Below are 19,236 nucleotides of genomic sequence, written 5' to 3' on the forward strand. Positions count from 1 at the left end.
AAATCAGTAAGTTATAAGAATCGGTTCAGCCGTTTTGTCTGAAATATCGAAGCGCGTAAGCGCCGCCTCATCGTTTAACAGACAAACGACGTTACGGAACTCATAGAAATTTAAAAAAAATTGATACACATTATTTAAATCTCCATCAAATATTTGATAATGACCATCTAATGACCATTTTTGTCCAAATAGCATTTTTCTTTACTTTTTTTACTAGATCTCCCAGACCTGCTTTTCCGTTCTTCATCATGTCAACACAAGTGAAATGTTTTTTAAATTATTAAGATGGCACGCACCGTTGTATTTTTGGTATGGCTAGACCTGCCTTTGCCAAAAACTAATCAACACGCCTCCTCATCAATAAGAATCGAATGTTTTTTGAATTATTCAAATGGGTTGATCGGTGTTTCGTGAAGTCGTCGATGAAAATTTGTATCCATACACACATACACGCATACTCATATACAACAATTTTTTGTAAGGTATGCCAAAATGTTCAGAAACCTCTGAAACGTAGTATAAACATTTTCATTTTCGAACTTTTTGCGATTGCTATAACTTACCTTACGGGAAGTTAACAAGGAAAACCTCACTTCTTCAGTTAATAGTCAAAACGAAATATAATAACATGTATTCAAACGTGAAAAATTGGATGTGTAATATGCCGAAATTTTTTACGTTTTTAATTTTTACTAAAATTATAAAAAATACTTTTTCAAATACCCTACTGAATGTTTAAAATAGTAAACAATAAATTTATTTGTAAAATATATTTAATAATTTTCAACATCGGGTATTCAAAAAATAAAACGAAAAGTGACTTTTGTCCGCCAGATAGTCAGCCAGACTGCGCAAGAAATTCTTATTCAAGTTCGAGTACCTGGTCTCTACTATAGAATATACATAATATAGAATCGGGTATAATACTGCCTTATTTGAATCGAATCGAATTAAATAATTAGTGTTCAAATTTATTTTTATTAAACTATTCTTGGACCCCAAATCTGCCAACACTTGACGAGGTCTATTGTGAGCGAGGACACAATCGGCAGTAATTGTATTGTATAAATCTCTCTCAACATTGCATAATTTTTTACCCTTGCTCTATTTTGCGCTGAAATGTTGTTGCAAGTAGGTAAAAAATTTTGAATGGTGTTATTTATTAAATATTTTCGCACTGTAAACGTGTGAAACCATTAAAAAGTGGTAGATATAATCAAAGAAATAGAATAAGACTACTGATGAAATTAATAATCTATACGTATAAATTTAACCCTTAAAATCGTGTTGGGAGCAATTAGTAAGTTTCCATTCAAACGTATAAATACTACTATACTATAAATCGATAACCACATTTTTAGTGAATAAATTTTAATAAAATATGAATCATAAGTTGCATTTAAGTTCCATGTGAAATGAATAACCTAGAACCTGAATATATCAACTCAATTACCTTACAAATTTACCAAAAATATCTTTATTTTGTTCTTGGTCTAATTTTATGATATTTGGGCTATAATTTGAAATTTATACTATATGTAGTACAAATAAGATTTTTTTTATATAAAATAAGGTTAAACATTAGTATATGTGTGCACATTTCTTTTCGAATTGAACAAAAATAGATAGTTTGATTATTATTATATCAATTTCGAGGAAAATGCTCTGTGGGCATATTTTTAGGTTGCTATTTTTGCTCGTGTTTTAGTATGGAACTAACAAGTACTGTACCATTTTGCATGCGCAAACTTTTAATGAAACTTGCTAAGGCATTTTAATAAGTTTCTTTTAAAATCGATTATTTTGAAAATTTTAAACTCATAGTTTAAGAAATGGTTTTAGTTCTAGAATCATTATAATTAGAGCAATTGTGTCATTATTTTTATGTGGTCCTAAAAATGTTTTTTTTTTACGATTACGATTCCAAAGTTAAAACGAACCACAATAATGAAAATTAACCACAATAAGCAAAAAATGGTCACAGTTCGACCAAAGCTCTAGGTTGAACTTAAAAGCTCATAATTTTCAAGTTGCATGAGATAATTTTTAACTTATCGTAGGGTAAGTTATAGTAATTGCAAAAAAAAACGAAAATGAAAATTTTTGCCTATCTTTACGTATCAAAGGTTTCTTAAACATTTTGGCATACCTTAGAAAAAATGGATATGTGTGAGTGTGTATTTATGTATGTTTGAATACAATTTTTCGCCCACGATTTCAAGAGCACGAATCAACCGATTTGAATGATACAAAAAACATTCGCTTTCTATTGAAGGGAAGATGTGCTGATTAGTTTTTGGTAAAGACAGGTTTAGCTATTTCGAACATACGGGTCAAAAGGTGCCAAAAACGGTAATTCAGTTTTTGAGTGAACGGAGCGTCCGAAGACAATAATTCAGAAAATATTTTACTTGTATTGACAAAATGAAGAGTAAATCGAGTAAAAAAATTAAACTAGTGGGGCGCATGGCATCGTGCCTTTAGACAAATTGCTGGAACTTCCCGTACCAAAAATTATTATTTTTAAAAAGATTAACATCTTTTAAAAAAAATTACTCTGGAAAAATTAGATTTTTGAGAAACTGTAAATAAATTTTTCACAAAAATTTACTTTTTTTTAATAAAAAAGACTAAAAAAAAATTTATTTTGAAATATTTTGGAAATTCTGAACTTTTTTTTCAAAGCAATCGTACTGCTGTAACTGCACAGAGACGGAATATCGAAGCGCGTAAGCGCCGCGTCGCCGTCTAACGGATAAGCATTGGTACTGAACCCATAGGAATGTAAACAAAAAATAATACTTATTGTTAAAATCTCAATAAAATATCTCATAATTTGATGTGCATATTATGTCTAATGATCATTTTTGACCGCCAGATGGCATTTTTTTTTACTTTCTTTACTAGATCTCCGAAACCGCTAGACCTGCCTTTATGAAAATTTGATTAATTCTTCATCTTGTCAATACAAATGTTTTTTGAATTATTAAAATCGGACGCTCCGTTCTCTTAAAAACTGAGTTACCGTTTTTTGGCACTTTTTGCCAAAAAAACGGTTGGACCTGCCTTCGCCAAAAACTACTCAGCACCTCTCCTTATCAATACAAATCGAATGCTTTTTGAATTATTCAAATCGGTTGATCGGTGTTGCCGAAATCGTCGACGAAAATTTGTATCCGCACACACACACATACACGCACACACACATACATCCATTTTTTCTAAGGTATGCTAAAATGTTCAGAAGGTTTTGAAACGTAAAGATATATAAAAAATTTCATTTTCAATTTTTTGCGATTACTATAACTTGCCCTACGGAAAGTTAATAAAAGCCATTTGGCGGTCAAAAATAATGATTAGACATATGGACATCAAATTATCAGATATTTTGTAGAGATTTTCGTAAAAAGTATCAATTTTGTTTACATTTCTAAGGGTTTCGTACCTGTTTATGCGTTGGACGGTTACGCGACGCTTACGCACTTCGATATTTATTTTATAAAACAGTCACAGATCACAATTGCTTTGAAAAAAGCTTCAAAATTCTCAAAAAAAAAAATCTTTTTTTTGAAACAGATCAATTTTTTTTCAAAAATTTTAAAATTTTCAAATATCTCATTTTATTCCAAGTTATTTCCAAAACAATTTTCAAGCTTTCATAAAAAAAAATTTTTTTGGTACTGGAAGTTTCAGCAATTTGCCTTAAGGTAAGATGCCATGCTCCATTAGTATTTAATTAAATTTATAACTAGTTTCAGAAATCAAGTTGTTTTTGTACATACATCATCTTATTTATTGTAATTCTGCATTTTTAATAATTAATACTTAACCCCTTCACTTAAAATGACGAGCCCGCATGCGATTGCTAGGCCAAAAGTGAATATTACGGGCATAGCCCGCGTAAGATATTCGGGCCAGAAGCAAATATTACGCATTACGGGCATGGGCCTATATGGTGAACGCAAGTATTACAAAATATTAAATAATAAAACACAAAATTATTTTTATTTTTGTGATAAACCGTACACTATGAGGGAAAATACTTACAAACGCCGCGCCAGCTAGAACAACTTTGGGCCGACATTTTCGAATCTAAATCGTAAGTTAAGGGGTTAATTATTATAAATTATTATATAAATCGCAATCGCAACAGTTCAGATTTTGTATATCCACATACATATTTTAATTCAATTTCTAATCCCTATATCTGTGTCAACAATAATTCTTGTGATTTGGATCCTCTCTCATTTTTTTTTTTATTGTGGCGATTTTTGTCCCTTTGTGATCCGGCCGATAAATCTGGGTATAAGTGAGAGAAAGAGCCGGTGAACTACTGACTGGCGGCACGCATCACGCGCTCGTTCGAAAAAGAGCACGGCCGCTCTTTCGGGATTATACGCGTACGAGTTTAATGTGGGAACCTATTATAAGCCAACCGTACTTACTTGCATTTACCAAAAGCTAACCACAGATTTCCAACATGTGAAGCTGCTCGGTATTTTACGTTGCGGACAACTAGATATCAAGCAGTAGTGATATCACTTTTTTTACTTTCAGATATAGATCAAAAATGTATTTGAACTAGTGGTGCATTGTATCGTGCCTTAAGGTAAATTGCTGGAACTTTCCCTACCGAAAATTAAAATATTTGAAAAAGCTTGGCATTGTGCCTTTTAATTACTAAAGAAAACTTTGTAAAACTTTGAATAAATTAGATTTTTAAGAAATTTTGAATTTTTTGAAAAAATTGACCTCTTTGAAACATGTATTTTTCTTTATATTTTGATTTTTTTTTGTATTTTGTTTTTTTTTTTGAAAATCTTGAACATTTTTTTTAAGCAATCGCGCTGCATAGCTGATTTGGGGACAAAATATCAAAGCGCGTAAGCGCCGCGTAGACGTCTATCGTGTAAACATTGGTACGAAACCCATATAAATGTACAAAAAAATATACTTATTATTATAATCTTTATAAAATATCTGATATTATGATATACATATGTCTAAAGTTCATTTTTGACCGCCAGATGGCATTTTTATTTACTTTTTCCATTGGATCTCCGGAGACGCTAAACTTGCCTTTACAAAAATTTTACCAGTTGTTTATTTCGTCAATACAAGTAAAATGTTTTCTGAATTATATATTTAAATCGGACGCTCCGTTATCTCGAAAGCTGAAATACCATTTTTGCCACTTTTTGCTCCGTATCTCAGAAACGGCAAAGTCTGCCTTTGATAAAAACTAATCAGTACGTCTCCTTGTCAGTAGGAACCGAATGTTTTTTGAATTAGTTGAATCGGTTGATCCGTTTTGTATCCGCACATACACAGACGCATGCACACATACTTCGATTTTTTCTAAGGTATGCCAAAATGTTCAAAAACCTTTAAAACGTAAAGATATATACAAAATTTCGTTTCCGATTTTTTTGCAATTACTATACTTAAAATTTTGACCTTTTTTTCAAAGAAATGGTGCTGCATGGCTGTTTTAGAGTTTTAGAGAAGAAATATCGAAGCGCGTAAGCGCCGCGTCGCAGATTATCGTATAAACATTGGTACGGAACCCATAGAAATGTAAACAAAATTTATTATTAAAATCTTTATAAAACACCTAATAATTTGATGTGCATATGTCTAATGATCATTTTTGACCGCTAAATGGCATTATTTTTTACATTTTATTACTCGATCTCTGAAACAGCTAGACCTGCCTTCCCAAAAATTTAATCAGTTCTTCAATTTCTCAATACAAGTAAAATATTTTTTGAATTATTGAAAACGGACGCTCCGTTATCTAAAAAACTGAATTACTATTTTTGGCATTTTTTTGCCCCCCCCCCCATCAATACAAATCGAATGCTTATTGGAATGATTTAAATCGGTTGTGTTCCTGAAATAGTCGGGAACATTTATCAATTTTTTCTGAGATATGCCAAAATGTTCAGTAACCTTTGAAACGTAAAGAAATCTGGTATGATAATACTTTCCCCTTAATTACACGTTACGAAGGCAACCCGATGATTTACCTAAAAATATTTGATATGGTTTTACTATTATAATTTTTTTACATTGAAGATATTTTTTTTAATTTGATAGAGCAGTGCCGGTAAAGAGTTATATTTTCTTGGAAACATATCTTTGATCTATATTTCAAAGTGAAAATGATTATTAATAAATATTGACAAATATTAAGAAATTTAGAAACAATTTAAAGAACTTTTGAACTTATTCGGAAGTTGATAAACACATCATAAAGATGCTCAGTAAGTGGACACATGAAAAAATCATAATTTTGATATACATATTTTATTGCCATACTCTTTACAATAATATGAATATTGAATAAATTCTCAAAACATTATAGTTTAAATAATCACTATTTTTATTATACAGTTTTAGAACTACTGTTAAGGTCGATAAAGTTATGCGCCCTTGCATTTGGATTTTGACCGATAAAGTAACAAAATCAGGGTAGTGTGAAATTTGTGACCCGGACCGCGTCTTTTAATTAAATCATTCACGCTTCGTCTAATACCACATTAGATCATAGTGAAACGAACACACTTATGAGAAAAATATTCATTATTAATTTAAAAAAAAATGTCACTAAGATGAGAAGAAATTAGGCATAGATGAACGAGTGCATTTCTGCAAGTTGCAACGCAATGTGATTATAAATTTTGAAATATAAAAATAGTGTTAGAATGATTGTTTCCAATTTTCGACAAACAGTATGAAAATTATATATAGAGTAGATCAGGTCTTAAAGGTCGGCTGGTAAAACAGTGCACCGCTAATATCTCTAAAACAAGTAAAGTTAGGATTTGTCTAATAATAATATTTGAAAGTAGAGGGAAAAATCAGTCATTCCTTAAGCAACCTCGCTATCAGGAGATAAACGACCATGTTCGAAAATATGTAACAAAAGTATTTTCTTGGGTTGTTTTGGTTGTGAGCACTGTTTTTTAGTCTACGAGATCTTTATAGGATATAGTTATTTAATTGTTTTATATGATGTATGTATTGTTAATTTTAGGTTAGATTTACCAAATGTTTCTATATAACCTCTATAATAGCTTACATGTTGGTGGGGTAAAAAGGACCGACTAAACCTTTACCCTAACAATGGTGTAAAGAATATAAAATACAAGTAGTAAATGAATTTGTAAATTTAGTTAAAAAAGCAATTTTACAAGAAATAAATTAAATTAATACTTATTCCATCTCTGATGGATATTTTTGACGATATACCAGATTACAGTTATATACAGTACCTCCTGAGTATTCCTATAAAATGTTTCCCTGTAATTTATATTTTGCATTGGCTAAATATTGTACCTAGCTATTATCCCATTGGCTAAATATTGTAGCTATTACCCCTTTAAAACTAAAAATAAAACATTGAATCTTTATCCCGCTTATAGCACTGCATATTTTAGAAACTTATAATTAGTAAAAAATTGCATTTCTATAATTAGGAATTACCTGAAATTTTAGTGAACATAGTACGATAGTTGTTTGTTTGATGCTAATATTAGATTATTACTATTAAATTATCTATTAAAAACAAATATTTATTTTAGTAGCACAAGCCTTTTTATTGAAATAATACTAATATTTTAGTAGCACAAGCCTTTTTATTGAAATAATACATTGGAATAAGTTTTGATTTTTATTTATTTTTCATTTAGGTTTTTGAGAGCTTTGTCGTAGTATAATGGTTAACAACGTGGGTTAGAACAAACTAGTCTCGGATCACCTCTATATCAAGCTGTATTATATTGAACTTTAACGTTAGATTGAAAATTTGTAATATAATTAACTTCCCGTAGGGCAAGTTATAGTAATCGCAAAAAAATCGAAAATGAAAATTTTTATATATCTTTACGTTTCAGAGGTTTCTGAACATTTTGGCATACCTTAGAAAAAATGGATGTATGTGTGTGTGTGTGTGTATGTGTGTGTGTATGTATGTATGTGTGTGTATGTATGTGCGGATACAAATTTTCGTCGACGATTTCGGGAACACGGATCAACCGATTTGAATAATTCAAAAAACATTCGATCCGTATTGATAAGGAGACGTGCTGATTAGTTTTTGGCAAAGGCAGGTCAAGCCGTTCCGAAGATACGGGGCAAAAAGTTCCGAAAACGGTAACTCAGTTTTTAAAAGAACGGAGCGTCCGATATTAATAATTCAAAAAACATTTTATTTGTATTGACAAGATGAAGAATCGATACAACTTTCATGAAGGTAGGTCCAGCGGTTTCGGAGATATAGAGGAAAAAGTAAAAAAATGAGCCATTTGGCGGTCAAAAATGATCATTAGACATATGCACATCAAATTATCAGACATTTTATAGAGATTTTAATAATAAGTATACATTTTGTTAACATTCCTATCGGTTCCGTACCTATGCTTATGCGTTAGACAACGACGCGGCGCTTACGCGCTTTATATTTTGTCTCTATGTAGTTAAAGCAGTACGATTGCTTTGAAAAAAAAGTTCAGATCTTCCACAATATGTCAAAATAAAGAAAAAAAATTTTTTTCAAAAAAAAAAAAATTTTTTTTTAAAAAAATTTTTAAAAAAAAATTTTTTTTTTTCAAAAAAGACTAATTTTTTGTCCAATTTATAGTTTCTCAAAAATCTTATTTTTTCAAAGTAATTTTTTTTCAAAAATGTTAATCGTTTTAAAAAAAAATAATAATTTTTGGTACGGGAAGTTCCAGCAATTTGCCTTAAGGCACGATGCCCTAATTGCCTTAAGACAGAATTCCACTTACAGCTAGTTTTCATGTGAAAATCGTAAACGCTATTAGCTAAACATAAATAATATATATAGTCTACACATAAAAAAAAAAAGCGGTTGACCGTTGGGTTGCTGGCTCGAGAAAAATACTGGGTTAGGATGCACCCAACATAGTTCTAATTGCTACGAAAATTAAAAAAAAAAGTTTTCTGTGGTTTATTGTAGGGCTTAGAACCTTGTTAGTTGTGATGAGAAAAAAGAAAGCTTTAAATCAAACTTGTATAAAGTTTCTATATTCATTACATTTTTCTAACTCTTGAATAATTTTATATTTACAATTTTGAATATTAAACGAACCATCAATTGTGAAGCCTAATCGAATAGATTTGTATGCTATACATTCAATAAAATATTAATTATAATAATTTATTTTGATTACAAATTTCAAGTCCTCTTTCACCCATCTGGAATCACTTACACAATACGAATAATCGAATTTATTTTTCAAAAATCCACCCTTGAATTCCATTTCGGTTACATTCATAATCAGACTGACAAAATGGGGTTGTAAAACTGGTATTTGTGTATGTGAAAAGTAAACAGAGACCTAGGATGTTAAATATTTGAGTTTGATCTTTGCTCGGATATTTTTCTCGTTCGATTATGTTTTTTGTACCCTATCTTTTGTATTTGCAAAGCATAAAATGATGCACAATGTAACGAATTCTAATTAATTGGTCATGGCACAGATTTATTCAAGGTGAAACTTTTGTTGAATAGGTTTGAAACAATTAATAAAGATTAATATTTTGAATATAAATAACGTTTACACAAAAATAACATGTTTTTTTGCATTATATCTCGGAGCGATAAAAAACGTACATTCTAAAACCTAAAAAAAAGGACATGAATTTCCATTCTTTATCAAAAATCTTTTGTGATTTGGGAAGGTGGCAGATTTCTGGCCTTAATCTCAATAATTTTGATTATTTATCTATTTGTTTGTATTTCCGCATGACAAATCTGATAGAAATACATTTCCTAAATTTGGATTTATAAAACAATTAAGTAAAGAATATTTTCTTTCTCTAGAGTGCAATTATATATATTATGTGTTTCTCGGTAAGTAAGGGTCCATTATACCCTTCGGACAAAATTTGATGATATTAAGCAATTGTTTTTGTTTTATATTTTTGCTACAGTTATTAAAATACATACTTATATTAATGTAATGTAATGCAAACTTAAACTTAATAAGGAATTTGATGTACTGCAAAAAATATTTGGAACGGTCTTTAACTTATACGAGCTCTATGTTGATAATATTTTTTTAAAATTAATCGTGATTCAGAATTTACTTGTAATTCTATTTTTCTGTGATTCTTCTTATTTGAATTCAATTAAACAATAATTATACCCTAAACCTTATAATTTCACAGAAATGCCTCAATTTCTGATTATGCACCCTAAGACTTTCAAACAAGTTGACATCTGTTTTAATAAATGAGGTTCAAAATCTAAATTTTCCAGTACTTATAGATTTTTTGTAATATTGTAAATACGTTAAATTGAAGTCTCTGTTTTTTTATCCCGATAAAACATTATTTTCAGAAACTTTTTGACTAAATGCGAAATCATTGTAAAACAGTAGGTAGTATCAATAAATAATTGTCAGAATAAGTCTGATTTTATAATTTTTAGTACATAATTTTTAATAATTGTGTAAATCATTGTTTCATATTTGTTTATTTTTATTGCTATCTATCCGAAATAGAAGTTTATGTTTTTGCCAGAAAAATCAAATTCCTAATTTTATGTTTTTTAGTCTTTTTTAGTCATTCTGAATCGTTTGATAGGAAAAAAGTATGTGAGCAAATTTGAGCTATCGGTCTAGATGTCTCTTTATAATTAGCAAACAATGCAAAAATTTTTGTTCATGTTTGAGCCAAAAAATCGAAATAAAAAAACGAGAAAAAAATGCCATTTGACGGTCAAAAATGATAATTAGACATAAGCATAGACATCAAATTATCAGATATTTCATAAAGATTTTAATAATGAGTACAAATATTAAGCATCGACATTCTAATTGCAAAAAAATTGCTTTCGAATGATTCGATCGTCATTCTGAATAGTTTGATAAGAAAATAGCATGTGAGCAAAGCAAATTTGACTAGCTGTCAAATTTATATCAAATTAGCAACAATTATAATGCTTATAATTAGCAAATGCAAAATATTTTATCCACGTTTAAGCCAAATCTCGAAATAGAAGAAAGTGAGAAAAAATGTCATTTGGCAAATTTTAAGCATCGATATTTTGCATCTAATTGTAAACAAAATTGCTTTCGAATGATAATGAATTTTCAAATAATTTTAAAGTACAAAAAAATCATTTTGAAAAAAGTCTAATTTTTTAAAAAATTATCAAAAATCTATTTTTCACCAAGTTTTCAAAAAAATTTAAGGCTATTAATAATTTTTAATTACGGTACGGGAAGTACCAGCAATTTGCCTTAAGGCACGATATCATGCACCACTTGGTTAAAGTATTACTTCAAACCTTCTGTCTCTATATATTTTTGCCTAATGTAAATGATACGCTTTACAAATTTCTCTATCTGTTCTGTGAGAATTTTTTGCTGGAGGGATGTCACTTTTCAGTGCAGTTACATTTGATATCAGATTTGACTAACGTGGGATTATTAGTTGGTTTGATATGAAATGCGAGGGAGAATCCATTCCAATTCAATCCGAGATGAATGAATGAATTATTGCACAACACCCCAAATGCAGCATGCGTGCGTGCATTTGACACAATTCTATAATTCTATAATTCTTAATGCTCTTAATAGTGCGACCCGTTTAATGTAATTATGTGCATTATCAACAAGCCGAGCACAGGAGTTGGAATGGCACTGAATATGGCAGTGATATATTAACGTTTCAGACCATGACAATTACCTTTCAAGTAACAGAAATCAAAACAATACAGACATTTTCACAAATTTATTTTATGTTATGTTAGGTCAACATTAAATACATTTTTCAAACTTATTTTAATTTATCAAATATTATTTTAATTTTGCCAAAATATTTACGAAGAATGTTCTACGCATGTTCAATATTTACACCTTTGAAAGCTTTTGTATAATACTGATCTCTATAATACTGATCTCTAATATCTGATCTGTATAATGATCATAATATTTCTACAATTATTGTAATATTGCAACATGTAGTTTTTAACCAAATAATTACAAAAGATCTAATTCTTAACTAATAATATCACAAGAAATACTGAATGTTATTATGATTTTTAAGTTTGCATTAAAAATTCATTCTATTAATTCAGAAGTAAAATCCCGAAATCGTCTACAAAAATTTGTATCCGCACAAACCCATCAATTTTTTCTAAGGTATGCCAAAATGTTCAGAAACCTCTAGAACGTAAAGAGTTACAAAAGTTTTCATTTTCAATTTTTTGGGGATTACTATAGCGGAAGCCGGTTAAAAATGCCATTTTTCGGTCAAAAATTATCATGTGACATTGGCACATCAAATTATCAGATAGTATATAAAGATTTTAATAATAATTTAATACATTTATACTTCTATATATTTTTTTATACATTTATATTTTTTAACCACTAGATTGCGACAAAACATTTATATTTTCAAAAAAATGTTCAATATTATCATGAAAGTCGTTTTTTTCTAGTTTTTCAAAAAAATTCTAAGTTTTCAAATGTTTCAAAAATTTTCAAAACTGTTAAAAAAATTCAAAATGCTCAAAAAATTTTTTTTTTATAATTTCAAATTACAATACGGATTTTCCAATTAAGTTACGTACGGAGAATTATTATAGCAATTTAACTTAACGCATGATGCCATGCACTACTAGTTAAATTTTCAAAATCACCGATACAATGGCGAAGACGCCTAAGACAACGATGGTGGCTTATTGTGTCAAAGTTTTTTTTATTAATTCAAAATGTCAGCAAAAGAATATTCAAAGGAATAAAAGCTGCGATATATATTAGAATCCGCGAATAACAAAATTTTTAGCCGCAAATATAGAAATTAGGTGGATTTTTTTTGTCCGCAAATAGAGAACTACCTATTTTATTACTTTTTTTTTTATAAAAGGTGTTTTATATAACATTACAAAAACATGTTTCTAATATCGTTTAAAACAAGTTTCTCAGTTATTTTCAATTCACAATTATCGATTAACAATTTTGCATATTACCAGAATCCAGTATAATTTTAATTTTAGACAAAAAACATTCAAAATTTTTTTTTTTTAATTTTCCGTAGGTTAATTTATAGTAATCGCAACTAAATCTAACATAAATTTTTTGCATATTTTTACGTTTAAATGATTCTAAGCATTTTGGTATACCTTATTACAAAAAAATATGTATGTGTGTGCGTGCATGTTTGTATATACGGATATAAATTTCTGTTTACGATTTCGAGAACACGGATTAAAGGATCTGAATAAGCATTCGATTCGTATTGATGGGGAGACCGGATGATTAGTTTTTGGCAAAGGCAGGTTCTAAAATACGGGACAAAAAGTTCCAAAAATTGTAATTCAATTTTTGAGATAACTGAGAGTCTGATTTTATTTGTATTGACATTTTATTTGTATTGATAAAATAAACATCTACATAATTTTTTGGGAAGACAGGGCCATGATAGGCCTAGCGTTTTTGGTGACCCAATAAAAATAAAGAAAAAATGCCATTCGGCGGCCAAAATGATCATTAGACATATTGCCATCAAACTATTAGATATTTTATAGAGTTTTAAATAATAGATACAATTTTGTTTACAGTTCTTTGGATTCAAATGATTTACCCGTTTTAGACTGGGATGCGGCGCTTACGCGCTCCGATAATTTGGCTACAAAACAGCTACGCAGCGCGATTGCTTTGAAAAAAAGTTCAGAATTTTTAAAAAAAATTTAAAATAAAGTAATCAAATTTTTTAAACAAGCCATATTCATTTAAAAAAAATCAAAATCCTCAAAAATTTTTTTTTTCAAAATTTTAATAAATTCAAATGTTTTTTTTAAAGATGTAATTTTTCAGTATGAGAAGTTCCACCACTCGTTTTAAACAAAATAAAACTATTACAATATCAACAACTACGCAAAATACCTAATCCATGTGGGTGGTTCCTCATCGTCGCGCACACACAAAAAATTGTAACAAAAATTACCCCCAAACAAAACGCCCCTTCTCGAAGTTCGGTAACCGCGCATGCCCGCCCGAAGCCGGCGTCGAACACGTGCTAGGAGAGCACAGCGTCGTCTATAGAAGACCCTCCGAGGGAACGAGCGGACGAGACTTGTCGGCGATTCGCATTCATTCTGAGGTTACGCGTCGAAGTGAACGTACGTCGGCCGAAGCTCTGGGAAAACGATCGCGGGAATAAAGATAAATAGATACATGAAAATAATTATTTTTTTGTATACAAATATTTTTGTGAAAATTAATGACATTAATGATAAATGAATTTTGTGTGCTTTTATTGACAATATAAAGTGTCGTTTTAAATAGAGCTGTTTTAATTCCTTTATTGATGTGTTTATGCTCTACTTAAGAACTTGATAAAGTGATTGAATTCCACTTAATTAGTGTTTTATATAAGCATTATATTTAAAAAAAAACTGTTGTGGTGAATTTGTATGAACTGTAGTGCAAGAACTGTTACAATTTGTTTGCAGAAGAGTTGTGAAAATTTTGGGTCTCTACTAAACTTGTAAGTTTTTTTTTTAATTTCTAAGCATGCTAATAAATAATAATTATTCGTAAATAGTGGAAAAAAAATTAAATGAATAGAGTACAATTTTAGAGTTGAAATTTGAATTTTAGAGTAAAAAGTTTTAAAGTGAAAATTTCAAAAAAAAAAAAAAACAAATGGAGGTGTCTCATTGAAGGTAAATTCATCAAAGCCACATATTTAAAAATAATAATATTTATTCTGATTTACTATCTATAATTATGTATACCGAAAAAAGCGTGAAAATATTATTTAAAAATCAGCAAGAAAATGATAAAATAATAATCCGATATATGAAAAAATACAAATATATTAAATTTATAAATTTTTTTTAATGAATAATTCATTATATTTAATAGAAATTAATAGAAATAAATCATTAAAAAATAATGAAAATAAAAACAATAACATGCTTAAATATATTAAAATATCAAATATAATTTTATCATAATTTTACAAGATAATTGTAGTAACTACCATTAATTTGCATTTTCTAACGAAAACAGTACAAGAACGATAATTATTAACAAATTTCATAGAAATAATATGTTTGAAAATTTAAATAAAATATAATCACAACTTTACAAAATAATTGTATTAATTATCATTATTTGCATTTTCTAACGAAAACAGTACAAGAATAATAATCAATAAAAAATTTAATAAAAATAAAAGCAATAATAATTTTAAAAATATTAAAAGTTAAAAAAAATGTCATCAATTTTATATATTAAATTTTATAAATTCATCACAATTGTAGTAATTATGATCATTTCCCCTATTTTTTTATGAGTTTGTATGTGTTTGAAACTAAATTTTTTATAAAAAAAATTTTTGGCAGAAAAACCTGTTAAAGGGATGAATTTAGTTTCGAAACGTCGTAATTTCGGAAACTAATAGTTTTTTTTAATTTATTTATTTAATTATTTGGCCTCGGTTACGAATTTAGCCATCTACATATCATTCTTCTTACATTCTATATTATTCTTTTTATATAATATACAATCTCTATATATGTATATGTCTATTATTATATACATATGTACATCCTATTCTATACAATTTTGACTTTTTAACTGACCTTCTTCATTCTCTCTCTTCTAATCTTTTCTTCATTCTCTCTTCCAATCTCTTCTTCATTTCTCTCTCTCTATTTTTAATCTCTTCTTCATACTCTCTCTTCTAATCTCTTTTCATTCTCTCTCTTTATCTCTTCTGCATCTCTCTCTTCTAATTTTTCTTCATTCTCTCACTTCTAATCTTTTTCATTCTCTCTCTAACTTCTTATCTTCTAACTTTTAATTCTATTCATCTTCTATCTTCTTTTATTCTTCATTCTTATTTTGTTCTTCGTGTGTTCTTATATTTTGCTTCTCACTCCTAATTCAACTCAACTATTCTAATTCTGTGGATTTTTAATTTAAGAACAAATTTTTCTGCCAATGCTAGGACCCGACAGGTGTTTTTATTTATTTGATTAATTGTTCGAAAAGAAACAAGTATAAAAAATAATATATAACGTCAGTAAACATTTTTAAGTAAATTAAGGTATGCTTCTACGATTATGAATATTTTATTGTTAATAAATATATAATATAATATAAAATAATAACGAAAATAAATAAAAAATATATTTTACTATCTCTAATTTTAGGAATTAACCACATTCACAAGATTATTAATCAGGAAGATTAACAACGTTCCTAAAATATATTATCATTTCGAGAATATTCGAATTTGATTGAATAAGTGCCTTTTCATGTCCGTATAGTAGAGAGTTGTTCCAAACCCGGTATAGTGAAATATTTATGAATGAACGTGAAAACGATCTCGAGCCACGTGCTACGACGTAACACAAAACGTAGTATTTTACGCTAGAAAGAATGCGTTCGGCGTGAATAAACCTGTCCTACTGATATAGTTTTATTTATTTTATTAAAAAATCATAAATAACTAGTTGTAAGTGGTATTTTGTCTTAAGTTGTATGAACTTCCCGTGATAATTGACTTAGTAGTCGACCGAAATTGAGATTTTGCTATTTAAATAAAAAAAAATAACTATTTGTTTCAATATTAATGAAAATTAAAAATTTCAATTTTCAACTAAAATCTCTTCAACACATGTATAATATATGTAGTAATATTAATTATAGTGCACAAAGACGTGCTTGTAAGTCCTAAATTGCAGCCAAGCTACTATTGTAGAATGCTCATTAAGTGACACAGATACAAAAAATCTATTTAGTTAATTCTTAATTAATTTCTGTGAACATCGTACAAATCCACAAACTCGAGATAGTAAAATTTTTGCGAAAACTGTTACAAGAAAGCATTTTTTTTTTGCTAATTCCAAAGAAATCGGATCTTGGGCGATCATCTGGCAACCTCCTCCTTATCGAGTTTATTCCAATATCTTTTAATTTTGTGAAATTGGTTCAGTCGTTTTTGAAAAAAACGTTGAAGAAATTCAAATTTTGACTTATCACATCACAAAAGCGACTTTTAACAACAATCACATTTTTTGAAACTTTGGTGAATTTTTAAAATAGTAAGTTTAACATTACTTTGAATAGAGAACGTGTCCCTATCATCATCATTTTTTATCAAAATCGTACAATTTTTTTCAACTTTAATTATGATTAAACGGCCTGGCCGATCTTTGACAAAAAATAATAAGCACGATAATTGAATTATATATTTAAATACTTTTTGAATTTTCTAAATCGATTCAGAATTTTTTGCTAAAACTAACGAACAAAATTGAAACGATTTTGAAATCTTCGACGAAAGGTCGAAAATCAGTATACACACAAACTTTTTTCAAATTTGGTCTCAATTGCTTCAGAATGACTTCTCCTTCGGAAAGTTAATTGTGCATATTATTATTAATGTCTGATAAACCGACGAATTAATTAAAACTAATTAAAATGTATGAAGTTGTAATTAAAAAGAGCCAAATAATCAATAAAAATACATTTATAATTAACTTTTAATTTAAATTAATTTGTTTTAATTTAATTAACTATTAAGAAAACTTTATTTTTAGATTATTTCAAGGGTTTTTAAGGTACACCTAAAAGGAAACCAATCGTCAATTTGTTGAATCAATTTTGTAGTAATAAAAAATATTTTATTATTATTGAGTGTCCAAAGTCAAAAGTATATAATTTTAATATAAAGATTAATTACTTTGTTTAATTTATACTAAATAAAATGTCTAATTGCCCACAACCATATATGTCGTTAAATAAATTAATTATTAAGCATTATTACTTTCAAGATTATTACTTACATTTTCTCATCTGAATCCAACACGTTTTTCAGGTTTCGAATCGATATCTTTTACCGAAATACTTGTTAAAAGCTTTGATAAATTCACTGAAGTAATATCAGAATGTGATAATGATTCTCGATTTTAATTAAAAATTTAATAAGATTGCTTCGGAACTAATTATAAAAAAAATTAAATGAAACAAGAACGCATATGTGAAATAAACGGAAGAGCCACCAATTAGCCTCACAAGATATCATGTCCATCGCAATCAAATAAATTTTAATTGGCCATAAAATCTTCAAGACTTTACGTGCCTCGTAAAACTGAATTTATACATTAGTCAGTGTGTTTATATATTTTATACACATATAAATGTGTGACTGTGTTATGTGGGACAACCGCATTATTATAAATTATTTATTTACCAAAAAGTATGGGCCTAATTTTAGCATCTTCTAATTTAAATTTTGAATGCAATAAACAACATACAGATACGGATTATAATAAAAATATACGCTAATAAAGATAAAAAATCAATTTTAATTAATTGTACATTAATTTATGGATATACTGATATACATTATTATAAAATTATGTATTTATTAAAAAGTATAGGGTTAATTTTAGCATCTTATATTTTAAATTTATTGACTTCAGTAGAAACAACATACATAATATGAACTACTATAGAGACATACATTAATAAAATATATAAGAATCAATTTTAATTTATTTTACATTATAATTTATTAATGCACAATGTTAATCAATTAATACATTAATTAAACATTAATGTATATATGTATTAATTAATACATTAATATTAATATGTATTAATTAATACATTAATTAATACATTAATTAATTAATGTTAGTTAATAGACATACATTAATAGATATATGTTGTTAATTTTTATTTGAGTTTTTATAGGTATCATAGATAAGAAAATAGGTATAATCTTTTTAATTTTACTGGATAACTAAAGATAACAAACAAAAATAAAAAAACAAAATGAATTCTCTGTCCCGATAAGAAAATATTGAATAGGTGTGAAAATCTTTGTATTAATAATTATTTTTTATGTATATTTTTACACAATATTGCATATTATTTGTAGTCTGATAATTAAACTATAATAACAGTTGTATTTATGAAATTAAATTGTTAAAAAATTAAGGGAGGCGCAACAATTTTTTTTTATAATACAGTGGGGGTGGGGTGGTACGAATGATTGGCAACCATTGTCTTAAGTCATGATAATATTTTTTATGATAACCGGTTTTATACTGAATTTTTGACCTAATGACGAAATTATTTGTATCATAAGAAAGCGATTTTATTACATAAAATTTCTTGAAATAACAATAGAACTAATATTGCGTTTTCGGTTATAGTTACTCTAGTTATATTT

This window comes from Ctenocephalides felis, unplaced genomic scaffold (genome assembly GCF_003426905.1).
Source record: "Ctenocephalides felis isolate EL2017-DRISC unplaced genomic scaffold, ASM342690v1 CF-g0.4_SCAFFOLD_01492, whole genome shotgun sequence".
NCBI lineage: Eukaryota > Metazoa > Arthropoda > Insecta > Siphonaptera > Pulicidae > Ctenocephalides > Ctenocephalides felis.